The 17,758-nt window shown below is 37.6% G+C and overlaps 1 protein-coding gene across 32 annotated transcripts in view; it reads right to left on the bottom strand.

The window, feature by feature from the left end:
• Positions 1-17,758, bottom strand: part of LOC115850539 (metabotropic glutamate receptor 7-like) — a 282,573-nt gene that overhangs the window by 69,783 nt on the left and 195,032 nt on the right. For 2 of the 32 annotated variants that reach the window (XM_070044797.1, XM_070044787.1), the window contains one exon: positions 1,221-1,272. The exons of the other annotated variants lie outside the window; for them this stretch is intronic. The gene's annotated coding sequence lies outside the window, so the exon portion shown is untranslated. The remainder of the gene's footprint in view (positions 1-1,220; positions 1,273-17,758) is intronic. 32 annotated transcript variants of the gene reach the window in all.

Genomic DNA, 17,758 nt, shown 5'->3' with positions numbered 1-17,758 from the left:
CACCACTGTTTCGGGGTGCACAAGAAGAGGGGATTAATAAAGCACTGCCGAAACGAGCTCCAGAGATGGGCGCGAGCCGCGGCTATCAGCGCGGACCCCAGAAACAGGCATAAGATGCTAAGGCTGCTGCTGCAGCCACCAAGAATCCTGTGTGCAAGCACAAGCCACTGTCCACACTTCCCCTCCTGGGAGCCTTTGCAGCCCGCCATTGCCAGGGTCCCGAATTCCAGGGACAACTTCCGTGGGAGAACGCACGGCGCGCCTCAGGCTGGTGCAACATCACGCTGGCCTCTGCTGCGGCAGGCTCGCCCCGCACTCCGTACCCCTCCCTCCCCCCGGCCTGAGTGAGCCAGAGCCCCCGAAGCAGCTGCTCCTTTAACCCTATACTGTCTGGGTGAAGAAAAGACACCCTCAGGTGACCTACACGCAGAGGCGGGGCCAAATCCAAAGCTGAGCTCCAGGAGCTGTGCAAACAAAGAAGAAAAAGGGAAATCTATCCCAGCAGTGGAATACCTGAATAGACAATGAATTATCCCAAAATTGAGGCGGTGGACTTTCTGTGATTTTGTCTGTATAGCTTTGCTTATACCATTTGTCCTATGGTTCTGTCTGTACATCTTTTGTTTCTTTGCTTTTTAGTATAGTTTATAGGGCTTGTTATCATTGGTGGATTTCTTTTTTGGTTTGGTTGCTCTCTTCTTTCTTTCTTTTTTAAATTACTTTTTAATTTTTAAAAAATTTTAATTTTTTTTATTTTAATAACTTTATTTTATTTTTTACTTTCTTTCTTTTTTTCTCCCTTTTGTTCTGAGCCGTGTGGCTGACAGGGTCTTGGCGCTCTGAAGGGTGTCAGGCCTGTGCCTCTGAGGCAGGAGAGCCAAGTTCAGGACACTGGTCCACGAGAGACCCCCCCAGCACCACGTAATATCAAAAGGCAAAAGCTCTCCCAGAGATCTCCATCTAAACGCTAACACCCAGCTCCACTCAACGACCAGCAAGCTACAGTGCTGGAAACCCTATGCCAAACAACTAGCAAGAGAGGAACATAACCCCACCCATTAGCACACAGGCTGCCTAAAATCATAATAAGGTCACAGACACCCGAAAACACACCACAGGATGCGGTCCTGCCCACCAGAAAGACAAGATGCAGCCTCATCCACCAGAACACAGGCACCACTCCCATCCACCAGGAAGCCTACACAACCCACTGAACCTACCTTAGCCATTGGGGGCAGACACCAAAAACAGCAGGAATTACGAACCTGCAGCCTGCAAAAAGGAGACCCCAAACACAGTAAGTTAAGCAAAATGAGAATACAGAGAAATACACAGCAGATGAAGGAACAAGGAAAAAACCCACCAGACCAAACAAATGAGGAGGAAATAGGCAGTTCACCTGAAAAAGAACTCAGAGTAATGCTAGTAAAGATGAGCCAAAAGCTTGGAACTAGAATGGAGAAAATACAATAAACGTTTAACAAGGACCTAGAAGAACTAAAGAGCAAACAAACAATGATGAAGAACACAATAAATGAAATTTAAAATTCTCTGTAAGGAATCAATAGCAGAATAACTGAGGCAGAAGAACAGAAAAGTGACCTGGAAGATAAAATAGTAGAAATACCTACTGCAGAGCAGAATAAAGAAAAAAGAATAAAAAGAATTGAGGACAGTCTCAGAGACCTCTGGGACAACATTAAACACACCAACATTCGAATTATAGGGGTCGCAGAAGAAGAAGAGAAAAAGAAAGGAACTGAGAAAATATTTGAGGAGAATACAGTTGGAAACTTCCCTTATATGGGAAAGGAAATAGGCAATCAAGTCCAGGAAGCGCAGACAGTGCCATACAGGAAACATCCAAGGAGAAACATGCCAAGACACATATTAATCAAACTATCAAAAATTAAATACAAAGAAAAAATATTAAAAGCAGCAAGGGAAAACAACAAATAACATACAAGGGAATCCCCATAAGGTTAACAACTGACCTTGCAGCAGAAACTCTGCAAGCCAGAAGGGAGGAGCAAGACATATTCAAAGTGATGAAAGGGAAAAACCTACAACCAAGATAATTCTACCCAGCAAGGATCTCATTCAGATTCGACGGAGAAATTAAAACCTTTACAGACAAGCCAAGGCTAAGAGAATTCAGCACCACAAAACCAGCTTTATTACAAATGCTAAAGGAAATTCTCTAGATAGGAAACACAAGAGAAGGGAAAAAACCTCCAATAACAAACCCAAAAGAATTAAGAAAATGGGAATAGGAACATACATATCAATAACTACCTTAAATGTAAATGAATTAAATGCTCCAACCAAAGGACATAGACTGGCTGAATGGACACAAAAACAAGACCCCTATATATGCTGTCTACAAAGGAACCACTTCAGACACATACTGGGGACCCAGACAGACTGAAAGTGAGGGGATGGAAAAAGATATTCCATGCAAATGGATATCAAAAGAAAGCGGGAATAGCAATTCTCATATCAGACAAAATAGACTTTAAAATAAAGACTATTACAAGAGACAAAGAAGGACACTACCTAATGATCAAGGGATCAATCCAAGAAGAAGATATAACAATTGTAAATATTTATGCACCTAAAATAGGAGCACCTCAATACATAAGGCAAATGCTAACAGCCATAGAAGGGGAAATCAACAGTAACACAATCATAGGAGGGGACTTTAACACCCCACTTTCACCAAAGGACAGATCATCCAAAATGAAAATAAATAAGGAAACACAAGCTTTAAATGACACATTAAACAAGATGGACTTAATTGATATTTATAGAACATTCCATCATAAAGAACAGAATACACTTTCTTCTCAAGTGCTCATGGAACATTCTCCAGGACAGATCATATATTGACTTGTCACAAGTCAAGCCCTGGTACATGTAAGAAAATTAAAATCGTACCAAGTACCTATTCTGACCATAATGCTACAAGACTAGATATCAATTACAGGAAAAATACTGTAAAAAATACAAAAACATGGAGGCTAAACAATATGTTACTAAATTACAAAGAGATCACTGAAGAAATCAAAAAATACCTAGAAACGAATGACAATGAAAACACGATGGCACAAAACCTACGGGATGCTGCAAAAGCAGTTGTAAGAGGGCAGTTTGTAGCAATACAAGCCTACCTCAAGATGGAAGAAACAACTCAAATAAACAATCTAACCTTACACTTAAAGCAAATAGGGAAAGAAGAACAAAAAAAACCCCAAAGTTAGCAGAAGGAAAGAAATCATAAAAATCAGATCAGAAATAAATGAAAAACAAATGAAGGAAACGAGAGCAAAAATCAATAAAACTAAAAGCTGGTTCTTTGAGAAGATAAACAAAATTGATAAACCATTAGCCAGACTCATCAAGAAAAAAAGGAAGAAGACTCAAATCAATAGAATTAGAAATGAAAAAGGAGAAGTAACAACAGACACTGCATAAATACAATGGATCATGAGAGATCACTACAAGCAACTCTATGCCAATAAAATGGACAACCTGGAAGAAACACACAAATTCTTAGAAATGCACAACCTTCTGAGACTGAACCAGGACGAAACAGAAAATATAAAGACACCAATCAGAAGCACTGAAATAGAGACCGTGATTAAAAATCTTCCAACAAACAAAAGCCCAGGACCAGATGGTTTCACAGGCGAGTTCTAGCAAACATTTAGAAGAGCTAACACCTATCCTTCTCAAACTCTTCCAAAATATAGCAGAGGGAGAAACATTCCCAAACTCATTCTACGAGGCCACCATCACCCTGATACCAAAACCAGACAAAGATGTCACAAAGAAAGAAAACTACAGGCCAATATCACTGATGAACATAGATGCAAAAATCCTCAACAAAATACTAGCAAACAGAATCCAACAGCACAATAAAAGGATCCTACACCATGATCAAGTGGGGTTTATCGCAGGAATGAAAGCATTCTTCAATATATGCAAATCAATCAATGTGATAAACCATATTAACAAACAGAAGGAGAAAAACCGTATGATCATCTCAATAGATGCAGGAAAAGCTTTCCACAAAATTCAACACCCATTTACAATAAAAACCCTCCAGAAAGTAGGCATAGAGGGAACTTGCCTCAACATAATAAAGGCCATATATGACAAACCCACAGCCAACACCGTTTTCAATGGTGAAAAACTGAAACCATTTCCTCTAAGATGAGGAACAAGACAAGGTTGTTCACTCTCACCACTATTATTCAACATAGTTTTGGAAGTTCTAGCCACAGAAATCAGAGAAGAAAAAGAAATAAAAGGAATCCGAATTGGAAAAGAAGTAAAGCTGTCACTGTTTGCAGATGACATGATACTATATACAGAGAATCCTAAAGATGCTACCAGAACACTACTAGAGCTAATAAATGAATTTGGTTATATAGCAGGATACAAAATAAATGAACAGAAATCTCTTGCATTCCTATACACTAATAATGAAAAATCTGAAACACAAATTAAGGAAACACTCCCATTTAACACTGCAACAAAAAGAATAAAATACCTAGGAATATACCTACCTAAGGAGACAAAAGACCTTTATGCAGAAAACAGTAAGGCACTGAGGACAGAAATTAAACATGATACAAACAGATGGAGAGATATACCATGTTCTTGGATTGGAAGAATCAACATTGTGAAAATGACAATACTACCCACAACAATCTACAGATTCAATGCAATACCTATCCAACTACCAACGGCATTTTTCACAGAATTAGAACAAAAAATTTCACAATTTGTATGGAAACACAAAAGACCCTGAACACCAAAAGCAATCTTGAGAAAGAAAAACAGAGCTAGAGGAATTACAATCCCAGGCCTCAGACTATATTACAAAGGTACAGTAACCAAGACAGTACGGGACTGGCACAAAGACAGAAATATACATCAATGGATCAGGATAGAAAGCCCAGAGAGAAACCCACACACATATGGTCACCTTATTTTTCATAAAGGAGGCAAGAATATACAATGGAGAAAAGACAGCCTCTTCAATAATGGTGCTGGGAAAACTGGACAGCTACATTTAAAAGAATGAAATTAGAACACTCCCTAACATCATACACAAAAATAAACTCAAAATGGATTAAAGACCTAAATGTAAGACCAGACGCTATAAAACTCTTAGAGGAAAACATAGGCAGAATACTCTATGACATAAATCACAGCAAGATCCTTTTTGACCCACCTCCTAGAGAAATGGAAATAAAAACAAAAATAAACAAATGGGACCTAATGAAACTTCAAAGCTTTTGCACAGCAAAGGAAACCATAAACAAGATGAAAAGACAATCCTGAGAATGGGAGAAAATATTTGCAAATGAAGAAACTGACGAAGAATTAATCTCAAAATATACAAGCAGCTCATGCAGCTCAACATCAAAAAAACAAACAAGCCAATCCCAAAATGGGCAGAAGCCCTAAACAGACATTTCTCCAAAGAAAATATACAGATTGACAACAAACCCATGAAAGGATGCTCAACATCACTAATCATTAGAGAAATGCAAATCAAAAGTGCAATGAGGTATCACCTCACACCAGTCAGAATGGCCATCATCAAAAAAATCTACAAACAATAAATGCTGGAGAGGGTGTGGAGAAAAGGGAACACTCTTGTACTGTTGGTGGGAATGTAAATTGATACAGTCACTATGGAGAACGGTATGTCGGGTCCTTAAAAAACTAAAAATAGGACTACCATACGACCCAGCAATCCCACTGCTGGGCATATACCCTGAAAAATCATCATTCAAAAAGAGACATGTACCAGAATGTTCTTTGAAGCTCTATTTACAATAGCCAGGACATGGAAGCATCCTAAGTGTCCAGCGACAGATGAATGGATATGAAGATGTGGCACATATATACAATGGAATATTACTCAGCTGTAAAGAGAAACGAAATTGAGTTATTCATAGTGAGGTGGATTGACCTAGAGTCTGTCATACAAAGTGAAGTAAGTCAGAAAGAGAAAAACAAATCCCATATGCTAACACATATATATGGAATCTAAAAAAGAAAGAAAGAAAAAATGGTTCTGAAGAACCTAGGGGCAGGACAGGAATAAATACGCAGACATAGAGAATGGACTTGAGGACATAGGAAGGGGGAAGGGTAAGCTGGGACAAAGAGAGAGTGGCATGGACATGTATACACTACCAAATGTAAAATAGACAGCTAGTGGGAAGTAGCCACATAGCACAGGGAGATCAGCTCAGTGCTTTGTGACCACCTAGAGGGGTGGGATAGGGAGGGTGGGAGGGAGATGCAAGAGGGAGGAGATGTGGGGATATATGTATATGTATAGCTGATTCACTTTGTTATAAAGTAGAAACTAACACACCATTGTAAAGCAATTATACTCCAATAAAGATATTTTAAAATAATAATAAATAAATAAAATGTGAATGACTGTTTTACATGTGGTTCATCACAAAATCATAAAAGTGCAATTCTCCATTGTATATGTTTAAGAATATATTCATGATGCTGACTAAGGTCCTCATATGACTGTGGCTTTGGTCTTGAAACATGGAGAAATTTTTTCTTGAATTTCTATCAAACACAACTACCCAGCTGCCATTAACAAGTGATGTGCAAAGTCAGAGAGGGTCAACGCTTGTAGGATTTGGGAAAATTTTCTCCATTCTGTGAAGTGTTGAAGTCATTTATTGAACACCCACTAAGTGTAAAACAGGGCAGGATACTAAAATACTGAAAAAATGGACAACATATACTTTAAGTCTTCAAAGAGGTGATACTGACATTAAAACATGTGAAAGTAACCAACAAAATGAAGAGTGCTATACTATCATTTTAGATAACAAATATGTGAGTTAAAATACATTTCTATGTGATCAAATATAAGCTGTTATTATTAAGGATTGACAACTATATTTGTATTGAGGAGAACTGTACTGAAGCAGCCTATGAACTTATTAATGGTTTATTGATTGATTGACTTATAGATCTTGGAAAGCAAAAATTTTCTTAAGGTCAAGTTGTAAAGGTAGGAAAGTAAAGACCATGTAGGATTTAAGATTGTGAAGAAGTTGAAAGACTTCCTAGGCAGATGAAATAGGGATATATTGGAATATAAGGAAAAGAACCTGTACTCCAGATAAGTGAGTGCAGTTGGGTGAATGGATATTTGCTGTATGAAAGAAGTGGGGAGAACTACTGGAAGTGGATTTTGGTGGATTAGAGTATGAGTATCTTGAATGCCAAGCTAGGGGATTGAGATTCCACCTGGCAGGCTGTTTTTGAAGGATGGCATGCTCAGGAAGCCAGGGCTGAGTAGTTCATTGCTAGTCATAGTCAGGGACTCAATCATTCAGCCTGGTTGTCTAATTTTTCTACTGCAGGAAATTCATCTGAAGAAAGGTTGGGTGGAAGACTGTGACGGGCTGAAGACCACTTATCCTTACCCTTACTACTAAAATCACTAAAATGCTAAACCTTTAATGGAACAGCCTTCTGGCTTGACTAGGAACACTACTTCAAAAAGAAAGGATGAAACCAAAAGGTTTATCCAACTCAGACCTAGAAGTGGGGAGAATGGTGGAAAGGCTGCAAATAGTCAATCATTTAATACTGAATGGAGAATTAAGGACTCTAGAACTAACCTTTGGAGAAAAGTAAGAACACAAAAGATAAGATTTGGAACACTCATTATTATTCCTGTTTTCATATAACAGAGTTACTTGTCATCCAACTATTCGTTATCTACATCCTAATTTTAAGGTGTCTATAGATTCCAGCCCTTCTAAGTCAGCAAACTGCTCATCCTGTTTCAGAAAATTACTCACTGATGGATTCATAACATAAACATAATACCGTATAGTAGAAATAAAATTCAAATCAACTTTAAAGTGAAATTCTGAATTTTAAAGATATAATATCATGAAGCCATTGTAAATAATACCAGAGATCTGCTGGGTTAAACATACAAAGCCATTGATAAATGAGGATGTGCAGTTAACAATTTAAAAAAGAGATACAATAGAAGTAAAAGAAAAAACAATTGAGTATCAAATAATTAAGAGAAGGCCTTGGGAAACTGTTGAATTTTTACCAGAATTAGCCTGTTTGAGCTGCTAACATTGAACATGCAGTGAAGGACAGTTTACTGTCCCATAAACCAGTTTTGCTGAAATAATCACTCGAAACAGAATGTAATTCTTTTTTTTAATTGTAGCACTTGTGCTTAATTAAAATTTAACCTAAATTTTACTGGCTATAAGAGAAAATATACTGGATTCGTTTATATCATAACATATTTTGACATAAATTTCAAATGAAAATTATTTTCAAATGTATTTTCAATTACTCTTCAGTCACTATTTACAGATGATTTTAAGCATATGGATTTTTTTTCATGTACAAATCATCCTTGAAAAATAAGGATTCTTTTACTTGAGTAGGACTTATCTTAATCCAGAGATCAGATCTAGGTCCAATAGACAAAATTTTAAAACTTAAAATTTTCTAATAGTAAAAGGCACTTAAAAAGTTAAAACCTCCTAACAGACCAGCATTCCGACTATAGAATCAGCTGATTTATGGGTAGTGAGCATTTTGTTATCAAAATACTCATCCACAGCTGAGTGAGCCTATAGCATGGATACATGGTAGATTTCTGTACCAGAAATTGGATGAGCTTGTGTGTGGATCTCCTTCCAAATGCTAAGATTTCAAGGGCTTAACTGAGACCAGAACAGCATTTTCCAAAGTTGCTAGAAACAAAGAGTCCTTTAAAATGTTCCACTGACAAAGGGTTGTAGAGCCAAATAAAGTTTAAAAACACTTCAGGCCAAACTCTACTTAACAGTGAAATTCACAGAGCACATTATAGCTCATTCCACATCTCAAAAGTCCTCCAGTCACGAAACATGTTTAAGTTTCCTGAACCCAGGATTTCTCAAGTTTATTTTACTACAAAATCCTTTTTCTTACTTTTTTTTCTTTTTTGTTGACTTCACATTCACTAATGTCCCATGGGAGCATAGGTGCTATTCAAAATATTTAACAAACTTCAAGTGAAGGCACTAAACAATCAGAAGGCTGTCTGACTAATTAGAATGACCGTAAAACTAGTGTTCTTTGGATCACTATTTAGAGGAAAAATCTGGTTTAAAACTGAGATCTTAATTGATAATCTAATGCCATCAATCTGCAAAGTTGCCTTAATTAGTAGGGTTTTTTTTTTTCTTGTTTTTGGTTACAGTTGCTGGACTTAAAATGTAGCTGATATAATGTAAATCATTTCAAAAAGGTGAAATGTATGATGTCACATGTTCTCTAGCATCAAATCCATTTCACTAAGTCTAAAATAATCTCTTTCAAGAGACGCAATATTTTTTTAACCCTGGAAGGTTCGGTTCTAACCTTAAAATAACTTAAAGACACTTTTCAAAACTAAACTAAAAATTGAAAAAATAAATAATAAGTAGAAAAGGGCAAGAGCTAAAGTAAGAGACATTTTCACTGGCCATTAAAAAAATTCTCTTAAATCTGATTTTTAAAAATTAATAGAAAAGACTGGCAATTAACTTATTTTCCCTGGTGACTACTGCCTGTTTGGGGTGATACAAACATTTACCTAGATAACTGTGCTTTAGGAGTAATAAGAATTATATTTTTGGTCTCTGTCCCAGTTTCTGCCAGAGTTTTTTTAAAACCCTTGGGATTTCCTAAGTGATGAGATGATAATGGTGTCTTTTGTTATGTTAAAAGGTGATCTTTAGAAAGCACCTAAGGATGGGAGCAGGCAGCCTGTGGAGCCAACCTTGTGATTAGAGGTTGGAACTTTCAGTCCCACCCACTTGCCCTCAGGGCAGGGAAGAGCCACTCAAGATTGAGCTCAATCGCCCATGGCCAATGAGTTATTCAGTCACGCCTGTGTAGTAAAGCCTCCATAAACCCCCAAGGACAGGGTTCAGGGAGCTTCCCAGTTGGTGAGCACATGGAGATTTGGGGAGAGTGGGCTCCATGCTTTCTCCCCATACCTCATCCTATACATGTTTTCTATCTGGCTGTTGCTGAGTTTTATCATTTTATAATACACCGGTTAATCTAGTTAATAGAATATTTCTGTGAGTTCTATGAGTCACTTGGGCAAATTAATTAAAGCTAAGAAGGGGGTCGTTGGAACCTCTGATCTGTGGTACAAGGGTCAGAAGCACAGGTGACAACATATACTTGGTGACTGGCACCTGAAGTGTGTGTGTGCATTCCTGCTGGACTGAGCCCTTAACATGTGAGATCTGATGCTATCTATAGGTAGACAGTGCCAGAATTGAGTTGAATTATAGGACACCCAGCCCTTTGAGCACTGCTACGCTCTCTCATTGGAAATGGGGTGCTCAGGACCACTTAATGCTTTCCAGGCTCTGGCTTCTGTGAATTCATGACACCAGTAACCTCTGAAACATACACATGTACCTTTGCCACAAAAAATTTCTGATAGACACATAAGAAATTAATAAAAGTTGCTAAGAAAGGGGGTAAGGGACCTAACGTTGGTTGGATGAGGGGCAAAAATATTCCAGAAGGAATTACTACTACTATTTATCTTTTGATAGTGTGTGATTTTTAAATATGTGATCTCATTAGATTTTCCAAATACAAATAAACAAGATAATTATCATTTGTTGAAAAAAAGGCTGAAGAAAATGTAGTTTTATATACTTCAGAAAAAAGAAAATTGAGGGAGGATTTGATTATAGCGTTCAGTAGGCCAAGAAATGTGAATAAAGAAAGAATTACTATAAAGGGGCCAGGAAAATGATTCAGGAGACAAGGCTTTAGGAGACACTTTCTGATAAGCAGAGCAGTAACTCTTGCCCATTTCCTTTGTTTTGGGCCACGAATGGTTAAAGGCTCCTGTGAGAGGGCTACAAGGGGACTACTGTCCACATGAAGTGGATAGCTTAGATCCTGATACCAACTACTGGAAATTATCCAGGGCCCAGGAAGGAAGTACTGGTAAGCTGCAGTTGCCAGCACGGTGCTTGGTAGATGTAAATATTTGTGGGTCTGCTAAATTAACAGTAAGACTATAATTCATAATATCTTGCACACAAACTAGATTGGTAAGTTTTCAGTGGATGACTTTATTACCATTCAGAACTCAGTTAGATGGAACAGTACTCCTCAATGATTGAGAACTCAATCTTCCTCAATCTTCATGTATCACCATCTGCAAACATTGCTCTCTCTCACAGATTACGTGCCTTCAGCTATGGATGAGACAGTGAGATGCATTCCATTCTCCTCTTCCTGGACACACAGAACAATGACCTTTTCTAACCTCCCTTGGAGCCAGGCAGAGGTTAAGTTTTTGCATTCTTGTTGAAAGGGTATGGGTCTACCACTTTCAGGCCTGGCCAGGAGATATTATGCATGATTGCCCATGTTCCCTTCTGCTGTAGTTTAGGTAGTCATGCATTTAAGACAACACCTCAAGGTGGAGGGGGCATGGGTTCCTGATTCACTACTTGAAAATAATCTGCTAAGAATGAACCACCTAATTCACACTGGTCTCTGACAAGAGAAATAAACATTTATTAAGTTAAGACACTTGGCTTTCAGGAGTGTTTGTTAGACTACCTAGCATCAATTACCTTGAGTAATTCATTGCTAAACTGGTACACTGGTAATAACCACGGACTAGTGATGAGTCTACTTAATTCCAGTCCTCTCCATTTCTCATTGCTGATTTACTCTATACTCACCAGCAATTATTTTTCATAGGACTTCCTGATGACCATGTCAGTCTAGAATTATCCATAGTACCTCTATGTCTATCTCTTCCTCCAATTCAACTTCCCAGTAGGGGACCTGGCATTACCCCTCTGTGTAGATACAACCATGGAGGATCAGGTCCTAACGAGAGCGTATCTAGAAGGGCCCTGTTCTGCAAGGTTTATGGTTTATTTTGCTATACCTTGGATTCATATGTTGGTTTAAAATAAAAAGTGACATGATTTTTGAAGGTTGAAGCTGAGTGGCTGAACCAAATTTCTATAATCAAGGTAACATATATTTTCCCCCTGAGTCTGTACTAGGTCATTTCTTAAAAATTATTTTTTCTATCCTATGAATCTATATGTTTACATAAGCATTAGCTATTATTCCCAACGTCTATGTTATGGACGGAAAATAGGATTCTTCTCGTGTCCCAACTCAAATCAAACAGTAAAGCATTGTTTACATTATACAAGGTTTACATTGCACAGGACTGTTTATATTCTACAAGGATCCTGAGGTCACATCTAGATCCAATGGGAAAAAATGTCATAATAGATTAGAAAGGACTGTAATGAAGATGGAAGGGGAAAGTGGTGGCATATGTGCTAGGCATTTATTTCCCCAACTGAGGTCATTTCCTTGTCATGTATCACAATGCTACTGTAGTTGCTCATGTGCTGCAATCCACTGCCCACCCATCCACCCATCTAACATTTTTGAGGACTTAATCTGTGCCGAGGACTCTACTCTCTGCCTGAAAGGCAAGTGAAAAATACAACCCAGGTCTTTCCTGAAAGAGCACATAAAGGAAGACTGATCTCTGAATAGTGAGTGACAAAAGATAATGGTTGAATGGGTGGTTTCTTTTATCGTGCACTTGCAGGATAGAAAGCAGAGAGAAAAATAGCTCCAAAGAGTTGGACATTATCACTGATTTTCGAGTGACCACCAATTAAAGAGCATGCTTAGCAGCTAGAAATGAGGACGTCATTAGATGACTACAAGAGCCAGACACTTTCAAAATTATCCCCTAAACTTGCAGTTCCATTTTCATTTCATGAAGAGACAGCTTGGGAAGTCGGAGGTCACGCTCTTGTCTGTCCACAACAGGGATGATTTAAGGCACCGGTAAGCTCCTGCTGAGCTGCCACCTAAGGTCATACGACTGTGAATCATGGCGGGATATAATGACTTGGGCAACATTCTTTCCTGCAAATACGTACAAGATGGATGATGAATAGTATTGAAGTATAATATATGGTGCCGATCATGAATTTAAATTCCCTCAGAAATGGAGGAGAAATAATTAGCAAAGGGCATTCTTGACTTCGTTGAGCAGCAATGCCTCTCTAACTCCTGAGACACTCATTTTCAGCAGTCAGGCCACAAGATGTGTCTTCAATTTCTGCAAAATCTAGTTCTAGCTAGATTTTGGGAACTAATGGGAACATGATCTTAATGGATGTCTCATGTTTCTCATGCAGTGTGGCTGTGGAATTTTATGGGATGGAGTCAACAAAAAAGACAGGTCCTTTTTTACAGCATTCTTTATATCTGTTCAATCTTGTCACTACCATAGTGTCCTGCTAAAAGGACGTTTCAGGGATTGTGTGAGGCCTGGTACAGTGCGTTTTTATAGTCAAAGTGGGTCAGCGGATGGAGAATCACATGAGAGAAAACAAGAGGATGAGGTGCTATTCCTGGCTCCGGCTTCACCTCAGAGAATGACCTTGGCAGAAGCACTTAACCTCACTTTGAATCTTTGAACCTCAGTTTTCTCATCTGTGAAATGAGGAAAGAACATCTGCCCCTTTGCTCCCTCTCAGGATTCTTGGAGGATTAAACAGATCAGGGCTATAACCTGAACTACGGTGAACCCATGAGGAAAAAAATTAGACATCACTTAACTATATAATATTCTTTTTAATCATTACTAATTTCCAAAGGTGAAGAAAACCTTGTTAAAAAAAATATGTAAGCTGATTGTTTTTCTGGAAACAAAATAAAGGCTCAACTAGCAACCCTGCATTAAAAAAGAGAACCTGAAATGCACATTCCAAATCTACTTCGAGACAGAAAGACCCCCAAATTCCTTCCAGTTTCCTAAGATTTTTCCACTATAATTCTTTTTCCTTATTGTCTTCTTCATAAAATGTTAGTTATATTTTGGGGGTTTGCTATTGCATAGTTTAGCGTATATAAGGAAATCGTCTTTCCAATTCACTAATACAAAAGGGAGTACAGGAGAGAAGAAGGAAGAGAGGGAAGGAGGAAAGAATAAACAGAGAACAAACCCACATGGCTAAAAGAAACTGACCTGAGAAGACAAAACAATTCATAATTTAAAATACTATATAATACAAATGAAGTTAAAGATGTGTTTGCCCAGAAGAGGACTGACTTGAAGTAAACTGATATGATTTGCTGGATAACACGCTGTATTTCCCTGCTTTAGTGAAACAGTCAGTCATAGAAGAGCTCTATCTACCGGGAAATTATGAAAGAAATAATCTTCATTTCTCCATGATTCTTTAAAACCAAATTGGACTTTATTCCTTCTTATTTCTCTCTCAAACTCCACTCCTCGACATAGAAAATAGCATTCTGGAATGACTTAGAATTAGAGATCAGTCAATATTTCATGATTTTAAGGTTCTTCATTAGGAACAATGTGAATTTGGGCCCGATAATCCTAATCCTAGCCTTTTCTTTAGTTCTATAGTTCTATTAGGCCATGTTGTTAGAGCACTGTTTACACTTATTGCCAATAGTCTCTGGATTGGAGGTCAAACTGTTACTTACCTTCTTCAGCATACCCTTCAATGATTAAATGCCCCCAAGGACTTTTAAGAATCATTTTCATCTTGTAAATATTTTTTAATTGACATCTTAACTTTATAGTTGCTTCCCCTGTGAGGGAAAGAGACTAGGGTGATGGAGGGTTTTTGCTTCTTACTTTGTATTTTTTCAAGTACTTATTACTTTTTAAATTAAAATCAAGGAACCAGCACAAGAATGCTAGTAAGGTATAAGTGAGATGTAATGCTTGGTGTGCATAAGGATTCAATAGTCCACTGTGAGAGTGCAGCCTGTTGAACAACCTCAGTGATAAGTGGGAACCACTTGTCCAAGACTATTTTATTTAAGATGCAATACTCATTTCTATCCCCTTCAATACATTTTAAGTACCCCAAGCTAGAATAATGGGGCTAGAGGTGCAAGAAGAATATTATACCAAACAGGGGCAATATAAAAAAACATTACAATCAAATTTTCCTTATTAAAAATATAAGTCAAAAACCTAAATACACTATTATTCCACAGAGTTTTAAGGTATATTAAAAACATTGTGATAGGATGTTTCAAAAATTATGGTACAATCCCCTTCTGACACCCTCATTCCTGAGTCACCACTTCAGCAGGACTGGGTTTGGCATACTCAACCCACATGATGAGACAATAGCAAAAGAGCTTGATGGCTCAGTTGCCGAGGACTAGCCCACTAGGTTCTGAAGACAAGTGGACCAGGTGCTCCCACTGTCCATGCCAACCACTAAACCTGTGAGTGAGGCTGTCTCGGACCAGCTCTCACTCAGCTGATCCATCAGTTGACTAAAACTGCATGAAGGAGCCCAGATAAAACCAAAAGTAAAACACTACCCAGATGAATCCAGTCCCAAATGGCCAAGTAATTGCTATTTTAAGCCACTAAGTTTTTTGTTGTTGTTGTTTTGTTTTTTATATCTTTATGGGAGTATAATTTCTTTACAATGGTTTGTTACTTTCTGCTTTATAACAAAGTGAATCAGTTATACATATACATATGTTCCCATATCTCTTCCCTCTTGTGTCTCCCTCCCTCCCTCCCACCCTCCCTATCCCACCCCTCTAGGTGGTCACAAAGCACCAAGCTGATCTCCCTAAGCCACTAAGTTCTGAGGTGGTTTATAATATAGCAAAAGCTAATCTATACTATAATACGATTTGGTCAAGTGGGTTTATCCTTGAGAATGCAAGGTTGGTTCAGTATCAGCCAGTCAAATCATGTGATTCACTATATTAGTTAAATAAAAGGAGAAAATCATATCATCATTCTTTTTAGATAGAGGAGATAAAAAGCATCCCATGAGGTTCAAAATCTATTGGGTAGGGTAAATTTTATAAAACTAGATCCAAATAATAACTATCTTTCCTTGATAAAGGCTATATACCAAAAATACATGGCACATGTATACACTAACAAAAATTATTATACTACTAATTTTTTAAAAAAATTAGCATTTCCTTTAAGGAGAGAATTGAGATAAAGATTTCTAACATTACTGGTCTATTGGAACCGACCTTTTTGGAGCTGTGTATTGAGAGAAATAGAAAGAGAGAGAAGGTTTAGAAGAATATAGATAAAAATGTCATATTTATAGATTGTTTTGATTATGTATGTCATTGGAAACACAGGAAAATCAATAAGCTATTAAATCTAAGAAAAGAGCTCAACATAGGGGCTGGAAAAAAATTAATACACCAAAATCAATTGTGTTCCTCCATAGCATCAATATCTAGATACAATACAAGATGAATTTACCATAGTAACAAAACCTATAGAGAGTATGGGGTTTCACCTAATAAATCATGCAGAAAATCTTCATAATGAAAACTTTATTAGAAGACACATGAGTAAAAGAAATATATATCACAGGTATGGATGAGTTGACTTACTATAATAATATAAATGTCCTTATATTAATCTATAAAATTAAATGCAACTGTAATAAAAGGCCAAGCTCGTTTGTATTTTTTTTTTTTGAGGGACAGCATAAAAAAGTGATTCTAAAATGTATCTGGGGGACTTCCCTGGTGGTGCAGTGGTTGAGAATCCGCCTGCCAATGGAGGGAACATGGGTTCAATCCCTGGTCCAGGAAGATCCCACATGCCACGGAGCAACTAAGCTGGTGCACCACAACTGCTGAGCCTGCACTCTAGAGCCCACGAGCCACAACTGCTGAAGCCCACGAGCCTGGAGCCTGTGCTCCTCAACAACGGAAGACACTGCAATGACAAGCCTGTGCACCACAACAAAGAGTAGCCTCCTGCCCCACCCCTCGCTGCAACTAGACAAAGCTCACACGCAGCAATGAAGACCCAACGCAGCCAAAAAAAAAGAAAAAAAAGAGCAGATTGCTCTATCTTCTATAAAAACATTAAAATAAAATAAAATAAAATAAAATGTATCTGGAAGAATAAAGTTCTCCATACAGCTAAGGTAGTTTTGAAAAATAAGCTCAAAATGGAGAATGTGCCCTATACATTAAGATATATTGGGAAGTCATGATAGATAAGAACTGTGTGATGCCCTTGGAAGAAACGGCAAACAAGAAAACAAATCAAACAGGTGGCCTAGAAATACAGCTATATACAGATAGGAAGTTGGCACATGAAAGAGATGGAATCATAGTCCAATGGAGGAAGTTGAATTACAGCTTTTGGGGAAACAGTCTCATTTTCAAAAGAGATATGAGACTGGATCTTAACCTAGTGATATCACTTATGTTGTACCCAGTTCTATATAGCTCACCTAATCTTCACAAAAAAATCCACAAGGCATAAACTATTATCCTCATTTTACAGGTGGAAAAACTGAGGTATGAGAGATAAAATGACTAGCCTAAGAAGTACATGGTGGAGCTGGAACTTAAACCCCACAGAAATCATTCTATTAACCATTGTGTTATATAATTCCACCTAATGTGCAAAACTAAAATACAATAGTTTTAATATCTAAATGTGAAATATAAAATCTAGAGAGAATAAAAGAAATTGCAAGGTAATATATTTGTGATTTCAGGGTAAGAGATGAAATAGATCTTTGAAAAACAAAGAAGCATACATTGTATGAAGCAAAAGTGATGAATTTAACTATATTAAAATTATAAATTTATTAATATAAAAAAT

The sequence above is a fragment of the Globicephala melas genome, unplaced genomic scaffold (assembly GCF_963455315.2).
Source record: "Globicephala melas unplaced genomic scaffold, mGloMel1.2 SCAFFOLD_226, whole genome shotgun sequence".
Classification (NCBI taxonomy): domain Eukaryota; kingdom Metazoa; phylum Chordata; class Mammalia; order Artiodactyla; family Delphinidae; genus Globicephala; species Globicephala melas.
The sequence above is the reverse complement of the archived record's forward strand: the minus strand, read 5'-3'. Positions and strand labels throughout refer to the sequence as shown.